The sequence below is a fragment of the Diabrotica undecimpunctata genome, chromosome 10 (assembly GCF_040954645.1).
Source record: "Diabrotica undecimpunctata isolate CICGRU chromosome 10, icDiaUnde3, whole genome shotgun sequence".
NCBI lineage: Eukaryota > Metazoa > Arthropoda > Insecta > Coleoptera > Chrysomelidae > Diabrotica > Diabrotica undecimpunctata.
In genome coordinates, this window is record NC_092812.1 from 7,980,542 (window position 1) to 7,993,069 (window position 12,528).

The window sequence follows — 12,528 nt, forward strand, 5'->3', positions numbered from 1 at the left end:
GGCAAACAACACTTATTGATGTGGAGATACCCAACACCAATAATTTACGTGTTAAATACAACGAAAAGCTCGCCAAGTACAGAGATCTAGAAATACAAATCAAGAGACAATGGAGAATGGAAAGTTCCCAGACAGTACCTATTATTCTATCTACTACTAATGTTATTCCCAAAAACTTCCTAGAGAACGTGAAACAGCTGGGTCTACATGAACATCTCTATAAGGCCATACAGAAAGCTGTACTCCTCGCGACGTCCAGATGTGTACGAAAATTTTTGGGAGATACTCCAACATACCAAGTCACCTAGAGCTCGATAACACGGAAAGAGTCCCACCAGAGCTCAATCCTTTTGATACCGTAGGTATCTAGGATGAGTGAATTTTCCCCTTAGAGGGAGTGTGAGCCGTATGGCTAAATCTGGGATCGTGTACTAAATATAGTCAAGGAAAAGGTTCAGCCCGGAGGATTCGATATGCAAAATGGCCAAAACATCGAGGCTATGGGCGAAAATGATATGTAGAAATATCTAGGAGTAAAGCAAGCGCGGAAAATTGACCATCAACAAATGAAAATCTTGTTTAATGAATTAAACACCTACGCATTTTCCGCGCTTAGCTACTCATTTGGGATTATTAAGTGGACTAAAACGGATATAGAAACCCTTCAGCGAAAAGTACGAAAACAACTCTTAAAGGCACAAAAACACCATCCTCGAAGTGCAGTAGAAAGAACGACTTACTGCAGGAGAAAGAATTACCGCGGTATTTAGGAGGACGAGGACTTATTGATATAAGCGAGCAATTAGAAAAACAGATTACTAATTTACGAACTTATTTTCAGGTGCAGGCGGAGACATCTACTCTTCATCGCTCGATTTGTGCAGTAGATGACACAACACCGATCAAACTGAGGGAACAAGAAATGCGCATAAACCATCTTACTAAGAACGAAAAAATGCGCATCTGGATGGGTAAACCTCTGCACGGGCGACATCCGAATGAAGTCAGTCAAGACTATGTCGACAATATAGCGTCGAACTATTGGCTGACATCAGGAAAGATGTTCCCTGAAACAGAAGGTTCATTACTCGCCATTCAGGATCAGGTTATACCAACCAAAAATTACCTGAAATATATCGTCAAAGACCCTCAGGTCCAAAACGACAAATGCCGATATGGATGTCAAGCCCAAGAAACTATCCAACATCTTACGGAGGCTGCCAGGCATTTGCTGCAACTGAATATAAGAAACGGCATGACTCAGTAGGAAAGATCCTCCATCAAGAGATAGCTTTTAAACTGGAACTTCTACAAACAAACCATCTCCCATATTATTAATACGTTCCTGAGAGTATACTTGAGAATGACAACTACAAGCTATACTGGGATCGCACTTTGCTCACAGACCAAACTGTAGCACATAATAGACCAGATCTCGTGCTAGTTAATAAACTAACAAGACAAACAACACTAATCGAAGTGGCGATACCTAACAACAATAATCTGCGTGTTAAGTATAACGAAAAGATCGCCAAGTACAGAGATCTGGAAATACAAATAAGGAGACAATGGAGAATGGAAAGTACCCAGACGATACCTATTATTCTTTCTACCACTGGAGTCATCCCGAAAAACCTCCTAGAAAACATAAAAAAGCTGGGTTTAAATGAACATCTATATAAGATCATGCAGAAAGCTGTACTACTTTCGACGTCCAGATGCGTGCGAAAATTTTTGGGAGATACACTGACGTACCAAGTCACCTAGGACTCGATAACATGGACAGAGTCCCACCAGAGCTCAATCCTTTTGATACCGTAGGTATCTGGGATGAGCGAATGTTCCCCTTATAGGGAGTGTGAGCCCTATGGCTAAATCTGGATAATAATATATTGTTGAGTACTTTTATATCATTGATTTTTTTTCTGTTCGTTACGATATAATCTATCTCATTTATGACCTCTGCTCCAATCATGTTCCAACTGTTACCTTGGTTGGGGGCGTTGAAACAAGTCAATACTAAGGGCCGTTCGCTAGTTTCGTGTTTCATGAAAAATAACTTTTGGGGTTTTAAGCCATTAAAATGCCACGATTGTCTAGTGCGTATTGGTTTGGAAGTATAGGGAGAAAAGGGAGGAGATGTGATTGCTTTAGGTTTGGACATTGTTTCCCCGCGGATGTAAATCCATGAGCTAGCATAGGCAGGTGTGCTATTCCTGAAGTAAATATATCCCCTGCCGGGATCACAGAGAAGTATCCAGCCACTACTCGTCTGTAGGAATAACAACCTTACAAGTCAAAGCACAGAAGCCAGACAAAAATTTAATTTTGCCAAAAGATTAGGTGAGTGGGCTGATTATCGTAAAGCTCTGAATAAATACAATAAGGAACTGAGAAAGGCAAAAAAAGAATCATGGAGTAGGCGTTGCGGGGAGATAGAACAGACTTCAGAAATGTCAGGGGGTCAGGGCTCCAAAAAGTTTCTTCCAAGGACCCTCACTTGATAATGATACTATTAGACACATGACGGCATACTGGATTGAAGACCATAACTTTTTTTAGGATTTAAGTTTTAGGGAAACTATCATAAGACAGTAAGAGTATAGAGCAGGATTTTCCTTGGAAACGGTACTGCATCATCTCGTGCAGAGGGTGGAGTACGTTCTGAAAAACCAAGAGGTGATATTAGGTGCATTTATCGATATCGAGAGAGCATTCGACAACACCTGCTACGAAGCAATCACAAAGGCGATTCGCCTAAAAGGAATAGAAGAAACAAGGAAGGAAGGAACAGAAGACTGCATTCTAATGCTGATTTAGGCAAAGTTACTAAAGACTAGCCCCAGGCAGTCCAAAATCATGAAATTTACAGAAAGAGAAATTTACAGGAAATAGGTGGAAGTCCACCAATCACCACTCTAACTCTGATGAGTGAAGTAGCTAATACTAGACTATTAGAGAGAAGTGAATGCGTTAATGGGAGCAATAAATGTATAAATGATACACCACAAACCAAAAAACGAAAAGCTTATTTCTATTGCCTCAATCTCAAACGCGTATCATTTTTAAATCATTTTTAATTGTGGGAATGATGTTAATGTAGTCTTTATAAAATACGGAATATGTCGTATAGTTTTTTTTAAATATTTTAAAACTAAATTAGGTAAGCGAAGTTTTTATTAAGCAGTAGTAAAATTATTAATAGTCCCCTAATTACATTCAGCAAAACTAGTCCAGTAATCTAGGGTTAAACGAATACAGTGAACTTTAAACAGCGTAATCGTTTCTGTATAACCCAATGTATAAAATAATATACTTTTTACACATAAATATATTCTTTGCATTTTTCTTTTTTACTTATAGAGTAATATAAAATTGTAAGATTTTTCTTTAGCTTCTGAGGTGCCCTCTACATAACAAGGTTGGAAAACAGGATCGAGTAATTCCTTGTCACTCTCTTCTTAAAATACTGTCGAGAAGGGTCAGTAACCTTTTATTATTGAGACTGCTGGAAGATAGCTCCATCTGGTGGTAGAATAAAAAACTAACAGTTTAAGTTTGCCTTCAGTGTCGGCATATCAGCAGTGAAAATATAGCTGCATCGATGAAATTTCGGAATATTTAAGTTGTTCGGGAACAGACACTCCCAATGGATATTGAAAAGAAATTAAATACCTGACCGACTAAAGTTAAAAAATAAAGTGTAAGTTTTTAGACGGGAAACTCCAGATGATGGCAAGACACAAAGAAATCATGTTTGTAACATTTGTCAAAGGTTTCAAAATGGAGTAGATTTCATTTGTTGTTGTTCAAAGAAGACAACGTGCGTGTTTGTTTATAAAACGGCTGACTCAAAGTTGATTGTTTCTGTTTATAAATAAATCATTAGGTGAAGTATTGTCACAAACACACAAACTGACAAAACTGTTATTGATGGTTTTGCAGTAAACACTTTTTGCTACTTGGATGATGGATCTGCATGACCTTTGTGTATTTTCATTCTTTCATCATTTTAAGGTAAGAAAAAATATATAAATATACTCATAATAGTATACTAATGGACATATATTTCAACAACTGTTGTTTAAAATTCTTACTTTTATTTTGGATCTTTCATTATGAAAAACATTAACAAAGTGATTCATTTAAAAGTATTTTTCTCTTCATAGATTCTTAGGGATTTTTGACTAAACAGTCTTTTAATATAAATACTACAGATTAAAATCAGTATTTATTATTTGTAATATAAGTTTGTAAGAAACAATAACATTCAATTTACCAATACAATTTTACTCTTTTGATGTGCTTTCAATGGCAAGAAAATTTATAAAAATTGAAGAAAAAAAATCATTTCAAGAAGTATGCAGAAGAACTAGTATAAATTGACTGAGTAACAAGTTCATGAAACTTAAAATTAAATGTGAAAATAAAACCCTTACCAGTTTGAAGTTACAAAATGTTTTTAGAATTTGAAAAAGTAAAAGAAAAAGTAAAGTAAAAGTATGTATATGAGTACATATATTGATCAATAATAAATGTCAAGAATTAACTGAGTTTAAGTTGAGAATTGCCAAGATACCCTAATAATAATATTCATGTCAGACAAAATCAAGAATCCTAAAAGCTATAATGAGACCTACCTTAACCTATGCATCTAAAACACAACATGGACAATAACAAAAATTAGTAATATGGGAGATAAAGTTACTGAACTTTTGAACTAAGACAAATTTCTTTAAAAGCAAAGCAATTCTTCATTTTTTTAATGAAAAGTTTTTTAAAATACTCTTTAAGTCTTTAAAAGGAAAAAGTTGGTATTTAAATGTTAAGAGCTGTATATTATTTGATATTTTATATTTTCATGTTTTATATTTGCATCATTAGCTGTTTCATTAAAGTGAAACTGATACATTAAAATTCTTCCTGTAGATAATAATTTCATAATATTTCTGCTGAGTATAAGGATATCTTGTTATTTTTTCTAACAATTTTTATAATCTTCATCACCTATATTTGAAAACTTACTTGCTATGTAAATCAATTAGTTACATCTTCTCAAATGTTTTTTCTTTAATTTCACTGTGTAAGATTAAAATATAACATTTCCTTTAATCTATTTAGGTATATTTGATTTATATTCAATTAGCAGTAGCTGTACCCATATTTCTAATTCTGATGACTGGATAATTGAATATACTTTACTTACAGCAAGCCATTTCTTACCTGTTTAATACTTTTGTATTAGAATGTGCAGTGAAATCTTCATATCTGTAATGATGAACTGTATCGATTGAATAGGAAACTTAACTTCTAAAGAAAACCACTGTGAAAAAACTTTTATTTTCATTGTACATAGTACCAAATATTTTTATGCTATTAATAATAGATATAATAAAACAATAATTTTTAATCTTTATTAATATGCTTATTCTAAATGTTTGTGATCACAAAATGAACCTGATCACAAAAGAGAACCTTGCAATTTAATATAGATATTTTACAGAAACATGTTAAAAGTTTTATTAATTTCCTTTCATTTTTTTTTAGTTTTCTCAGTCTTTCTAATTCACAATTGGATTGGATTTTAAATTTATTTTTTATAGATTATTTAAAACACTTTTGAAGTGACTTTGCTTAGTTTCTTGTCTTGTAGTATGAGAAATTTTATTGCTAATATTTCCTATACACTATATTTTATGGTTATAACACATTAATTTAGTGTTATTATTTTTGATTCCACATAATACACTATAAATAAGTTGTATCCATTCTCTGTGCTTATTCTTGAATATATTTCACTTTTTTATTTCTGGTTTTTCATATTTCTGTTTTTTTTGTTGTATATGAACTATTTTGATATATTTTATATAGTTTTTTGGACTAACACCTTACACCTGCAAGTATGTTCTTCTATTGGTAATGCTATTCTGCATTCTTGCTGTATCTTCAAATTGACATCAATTTATATCTTTTTAATGTGCTCACACAAAGGTGTTTAGATATTAATCAGGATCTCTATGTCTTCCTCATTTATTTTTAGAAATATGGTATAACAATAAACCATTATAATGTATAAAAATAACAAGATTCACAGGTGACACCTTTATTTTTGCTGACAGTATAGGTTCACTACATCACTTAGTAAATAGAGCAAATCAATGTAATATCCACCACAGACTAGAAATGAACATGGAGAAAACCAAGTTTATGATCATTACAAAGGAACATATACTAAGGAGTCTAGCAATTGAAGGAAAACAAGTAGAAAGGGTTAAAAAATATAAATATCGAGGCACCTGGATAAATGAGAACAATTAGATAAAATACAAAGTAGAGAAATGGGGATACTAATTGAAATTGAGAAGCAAACATTTGTAAAAATGATTAAGATATTCACTAAATGTGACCATGCTGCTGAATTACAGATGATGGCCCTAAGGTATTATGTATTCTCTACTTTTTTATATGAAATGGAAAGCTGAACATGAAGGCCAACTACAGGTGAATAATGAAAAAATACTGTGGTTTCAACCAGTTAAAAATGCTAAAGTGCTGAGCTGTCTACAAAAGAATTAAGAAGTCATAAGCACTATTAAAGTTGTAATATTAGTTTATTTAGACTGTATTACCAGAGGAGGTAAATATGAAGTACTGTGTCTTATCATGCAAGGAAAGATCAAGGGTAAAAGAAGCATATTCTGAAGAAGGACTTTCTGGGTGAAAAACCTTTAAGAATGATATAATTGCAGCTCAGTAGATCTTTTCAGAGCAGCTGTCGATAAGATACAAATAGCTATGATGATAAACTAACCTCTGAAAGAATGACAAGAAGAGAATATATTTTTAAAGAATTTTTTTATGTTTTACTTTGAATTAATAATGGTGCTGGTTCACTCCTGGCCAGGTAATTATTAAATCACATAGAACATGAAAGTGACTCTTAGATGTGGGTCAATTGGGTTTAGTGTTATATGTTAATAACAGTGTGCTAAGTAATAATCAAATTGATAATATCAATAAGTGCTATAATATTGCTCTTGCTGTATCTTTGTTCGAAATATAATTAAACAGTAAGTAGGTTCGCTGCAGCCACCCTAAATCATGGAAATAGCCAAATATCCAAATTACTTATTTTTTCAACTCTACTCCAATATCTAAACAAGTAGTTTCAATTAAAACAAATCTATGTTTGCGTGATGATGTACAGGGTTTCTCATTATATTTTGACCCCCCACTTATTTTCCTTAATTTTGGAATACAAAAAAAAGTTTCAAATAAAAGTTGTATTTTTTTATCTGTACTGACCAACAGTGTAGCAACAAACCATATTTTGTATACAGAGAGAGTGCCCAATAAAATGCATCTTCAAATGCACAATATTTCAAATGGGACACCCTGTATTTTTTTATAGTTTTGAGTAGCCTTGCATTTCCTGATTACAAATATATAACATAGTGTAGCATTAGTTTTGTTCTATAATGGCTTATAGTACTACTATACTATACTAAGATAAGAAAAAAATATATTTAGAAAAAATATATTTAGATAGTCAACAAAATTAATGACTTACAATACTACATTTAAGATTACAATAGATGCTCAAAGTGTCCTCCAATGTTATCAATGCACAAGTAATATCTTCGTCTCAAATTTTCTAATGTGTCAGATATTGTGTTATTATGACCATTTAAATTTTCAATTTCGGCACGAACTTTTGCTGTGATAGTGTTAATATTTGTATTTGAATCAAAATACACTTTTTCTTTTAGAAACCCCCATAAAAAGCTATCACATGGTGTTAAGTTGGGACTATTTGGTGGCCATGTAATGGTACCCTTATTGCCGATCCACACATTAAATTGTTTATTTAAATGTTTTTGAACAGCTACGACATTATGTGGTGGTGCTCCATCTTGTTGCCATATCATACTATTTAATTGATTTTGTGTTTAATTTTGATTTAATAACTCATCCACTTCTGTAATGACTGTCCAAATATGATTCCCCAGTTAATTTATAATCATAAAGCTATCCAACTATTTTGTCTGAAATATTCCGCACCACACATTTATTGATTTTCTTCCTGACTTTTTTGTTTGCTTAATTTTTCTTTTTCTAATATTTTTCTGTTCCCACAAATACCTATTTCTTCTATTAAAAATGCCTGAAGTTGAAAAATTTGATTCATCTGTCCATAAAATGTTATAAAAATAATTAGGATCATTGTTCAAATTTGTAGTCTTGACAGAACTGTAAATGATTTCTCTTAGGAACATTGGTAAGTTCTTGTACCGGTAATATTTTGTACTGCTTATAGTTGTGCTTTTTTAAAACTCTATGTATCGTCGCACGGCTTTTCTCTAATGCTTTAGTAGCATTGTTTAGACTAGTTTCGGAATTTTCCAAAATAAAAATGTTATGGATTTAATCTATTATTTAAGTATTTAATTTTTACCTTCAAAGTAAAGCAAACTATTAAGATCTTTATCATCATTTCCTACGATAGTATGTTTCTTCCGTTCAAACATTTTTTTATTTATGACATGACGATAATTATATAAAAATATATTTGCAGGAGTCTGTCGATCTGAATAAATCAGCCTATATTCTCTTCTTGAATATATCTACTTTTTCATCTGCAGTATAACCCATTTCAGTATGAGGACTGACAGTTTATAATAAATTAATAATTGTTTATAATTGCAGATAATGCAGATAAAATAATACAACTTTTATTTGAAACTTTTTTTTGTATTCCCGAAATTAAGGTAAATAAGTGGGGGGTGAAAATATAATGAGAAACCCGGTACATGCCTTTATATTAGTTTATGGTATACAGAAAGTTTTCATTTGAAAAAACCTTTAAAAAGGAGATCCATATATAATTTATGATTTGAAGTATGTTGACATTTTGTATAAAAAATGTTAATAACCAATAACTTTATTAGTTTGTGGAATTCTTAATAATAGAAAAAATGTTATGTGCAATACTTGATTCAAACACTGTGTTGTGTTTGTAACATTAATATCTTTTTTCAATTTTAATTTGTGGCATAATATGTTGTATTTCAAATTTATTGTATTGTGAACTTCATCCTGTAAAAAATTGCACTTTTTAATACCCTTCCACCCCTTTGTCATAAACTGTTGTTTACTGTCAAGGTCTCCACTCATGTCTTAGCGAAATTGCAACTCAAAAACATGTTTCTGGAAAACTGAGTATAAGTTTAAAAACACGTTGGAATAGTAAGGGCGAACAAGTTTTATTTTATTAACAAAACTTTAAAGAGGATAAGTTCTGAAGCTATTTATTTGTGGCATGTTTGATAAAGGTACAGTTTTATGGAATTTAGCCACAATTGGCTGTAATGATAATTACATTTTTTTTTTAAAGAAAGAAAAAGTAAAATTACATTTTTTTTTAAATGTAATTATATAGCATACATATAAATTAATAATTTTAAAAGTTTTGTTCTTTTCCCAACCATTCACTGATTCACAAGCAAAAATGAACTTATTTTATTGAAATGTAATGTGCTATGAGATATATAATTTTGATATTAAATATTATCTGTTTTGACTATGTTTAAAATTTTTAATAATATAACAAACAATTTAGACATATCAGCCAATAAATTATAAATCATCATCATCATCATTCTGGCTTTACAACCCTACGTGGGTCCTAGCCTCAAGAATTTCTCTCCAGTCGTCCCTATCCATCAGCTTCCTCCACCCTGACCAATGGGTCTATCAAGGAGCGTTTTCTAGCTGGTTCATTTTGTTCCATCCGCATTACATGCTCTATCCACCTCAGATGTCCTGTCTTAATATGTTTTACGATATCTCCACACTCCATTGTCATTCACTGCTCCATAGATTCGCCTTAGTACTTTTCTTTTAACAGATCCTAACATGTTTTCATTACTTTTTGTTAGAGTCCATGTCTCTGAACTGTATGTTAGGACTGGGCATATATTATTGTTTTGTAGAGTTTTATATTGTATTTCTCGATATAATTGTGGATTTAAGGAGGATATTGAGCCCAAAATAGCATCTGTTGGCCGTGCAAATTCTGTGGTGTATCTCTGCGGTAGTATTATTTTCAGTGATATTTTGCTATTTTCAGTGCGCTCCCAGGTATACAAATTTGTTCACTGCATTTTTGTAGCTGATTCTTTTAATGCCACATATGCCTCTCTTACAGTGTTCTCTGTTCTTGTTAGTACGCAGGAGCAATAGTAAAACGAAATGAGCCTAGAATCTCGTTCATTGTCGTTTGGAAAACTGCTGGAGCATTGACTAATCCAAAGGGCATGTGTAGATACGCATAATGACCGTCGGGAGTAATAAATGCTGTCTTAGCAATCGAGTCTTCTTTGCAATTTGATGGTATCCTGCTGCCAGATCCAAACTAGTAAACCAATAGCAACCCTTGAGGTGGTCTAGAAGATCATCGATTCGAGGTAGAGGATATCGGTCCTTGACTGTTTTCCGATTTAATGAGCGGTAGTCTCAACCGCTAACCTCACTTCTCCATTTTCCTTTTTTACTAGTAGTATCGGGCTTGCGTATGGTGAATTAGATTCACGGATAATGTGATTGTCTAAAAGTTCTTGTATTACGTCATGTACTTTTCCTCGTTCTGAGTAGGAGAGTCGATAGGGTCTGTATGTTATAGGAACGTCGTCGGCTAATTTTATGGCCATTTTCGTGGTGGTACTTTTACCCAGTTGCTCAATGCTGTTGGCAAAACATTCGGGATATTGATTAAGAATATCCAGTAATTGTTCCGTGTATTCAGCACTCAGCATTTCATTGACATTGACGTCTTCAAATGTCAATTTACGTATAATAGAAGTAGAAGTAGCTAAGCACTCTAAATATGGTAAATCTTGCACTTCATGGCAATTGAAACCTCTGGCGACCACGGCACCTTGTAAATACTCCACTGGTTCGTCTGAACCATTGAAAATCGGTAGAACAGAGTCTTCATCTAGATTTAGGATACAACGAGGAATGACATGAAATTGGGAAGGCCACTGTCTATGCTGCAAGTCAACAAAAATGTCGCCACTCTGCTGATCACTATGTAGTGTGATATGATCTAAATGATGGGGAAGTATAACCGTGGTTTCTTTAGCCCATAAAGTGACTTTACGAAAAGGTAGGGCTGCAACAGCCCGTAAATCCGCTTTGTGTTTGTTAAAAAGTCTGACTTGTTCGCCGTGTACTGTCATAATGATGTTTTCATTATTGATGAATGGCTGTCCAACTATAATAGGTAGCTGTTGGGTCTCATCGGGGACAACTAAAGTCCTAACCCTAGCTAATGCTAAATCGACACGTAAATCAATACAAATCTCAAAGTTTGCAAAAACGCATCCACCACCGTAACCACGTAACATTATTTTTACAGGTTTAAGCTCCAAATTCAACATTTTCGCACAATCAATAAAGTAACATGCATTATACTTAGCAGAATTGTTTTCATTCATGCACATTGTGGGGGCCTTGTAACTGGTTCCCTACATTCGAGGGTTGGAAATCCTTTGATTCCAAGCCTTACTTCAAAGGACTTGTGACTGGATGTATCTCCATAGGTTTGGTTCTTCAGTGACCGTTGAAGGATAAGGATTGTTAATGTGAGCAAATATAACTCCAGAGAAATAAAATCACCTTTAGTTTATCGACTTATAATTAACTTATTTTTAGAGTAGAGAAGCCTCAACACGGCTCTAGCTGACTATACAGTATCAAATAATTCTTTCTTTATCACACGTAAAAGAGAAAATCGTATTTATGAGAAAAATGCCCGATTTCGGCGTAGAGAAATATTTTATATATGAATTGAGAGTGTTTTTAAAATGCACTTGCCTCAAGGGCGTGTGAGAACGAACTAATAAAATAATACTTGGTGCGTAAAAGTGTAGATTACCCCTCTTGTATTTAGGTGTGAAAACTATTTAAGAGGCTGTGGTGCCAATCTGTCGGGTATCCCGAGCGAACTTGATATAGTGAATATTTTACTTATTCTACACTAAGAAAAGTGTAAAGAACTATATTTTTATTTTATATTTTAAAATGATATGTTCATTTCTGGAACACACATTGATTTATTATTATTGGAATGTTTTGTGATTTATTTTTAGTTACTGGTAAATATGGTTTGTACTCACTTTCAGTCGTCTTGCTTGGCTTTGTCGTCTTTCCAAACTCGTTTTGGAACGTTTCTTTTCTAGACACCGGAGGATCTTCTCTTATTGCTGACAAGTACTCTTGATACAGTGACTCCGGAGACTCGTACCGTTCTGCACGTGCACTATTTCGAACTACGTTCTCATCCAAGCCATCAATGAGACATGATACAGCTACTTTACCTGTAATACGGCAACTCCGCAGAAACTCCATCTTTTCAAAGTAATATACTGTCATTGTCTCGCCTTTATGTTTCTTTCTGTCCAACATTTTCCTCAGCAAAGCAGCGTAATCGTTATGATCCGGGAAGGATTTTAAAATAAGTCTTTT

At 33.2% G+C, this 12,528-nt stretch overlaps 1 protein-coding gene across 2 annotated transcripts in view; it reads left to right on the forward strand.

Annotated features, from left to right (window-relative positions):
- Positions 1 to 3,539: 3,539 nt before the first annotated feature.
- The window catches only part of PlexB (plexin B), a 560,952-nt gene continuing 551,963 nt past the window's right edge, over positions 3,540 to 12,528 (forward strand). Inside the window, exon 1 of one of the 2 annotated variants that reach the window (XM_072546628.1) lies at positions 3,540 to 4,017. The gene's annotated coding sequence lies outside the window, so the exon portion shown is untranslated. The remainder of the gene's footprint in view (positions 4,018 to 12,528) is intronic. The other variant, XM_072546632.1, reaches the window with a different exon arrangement.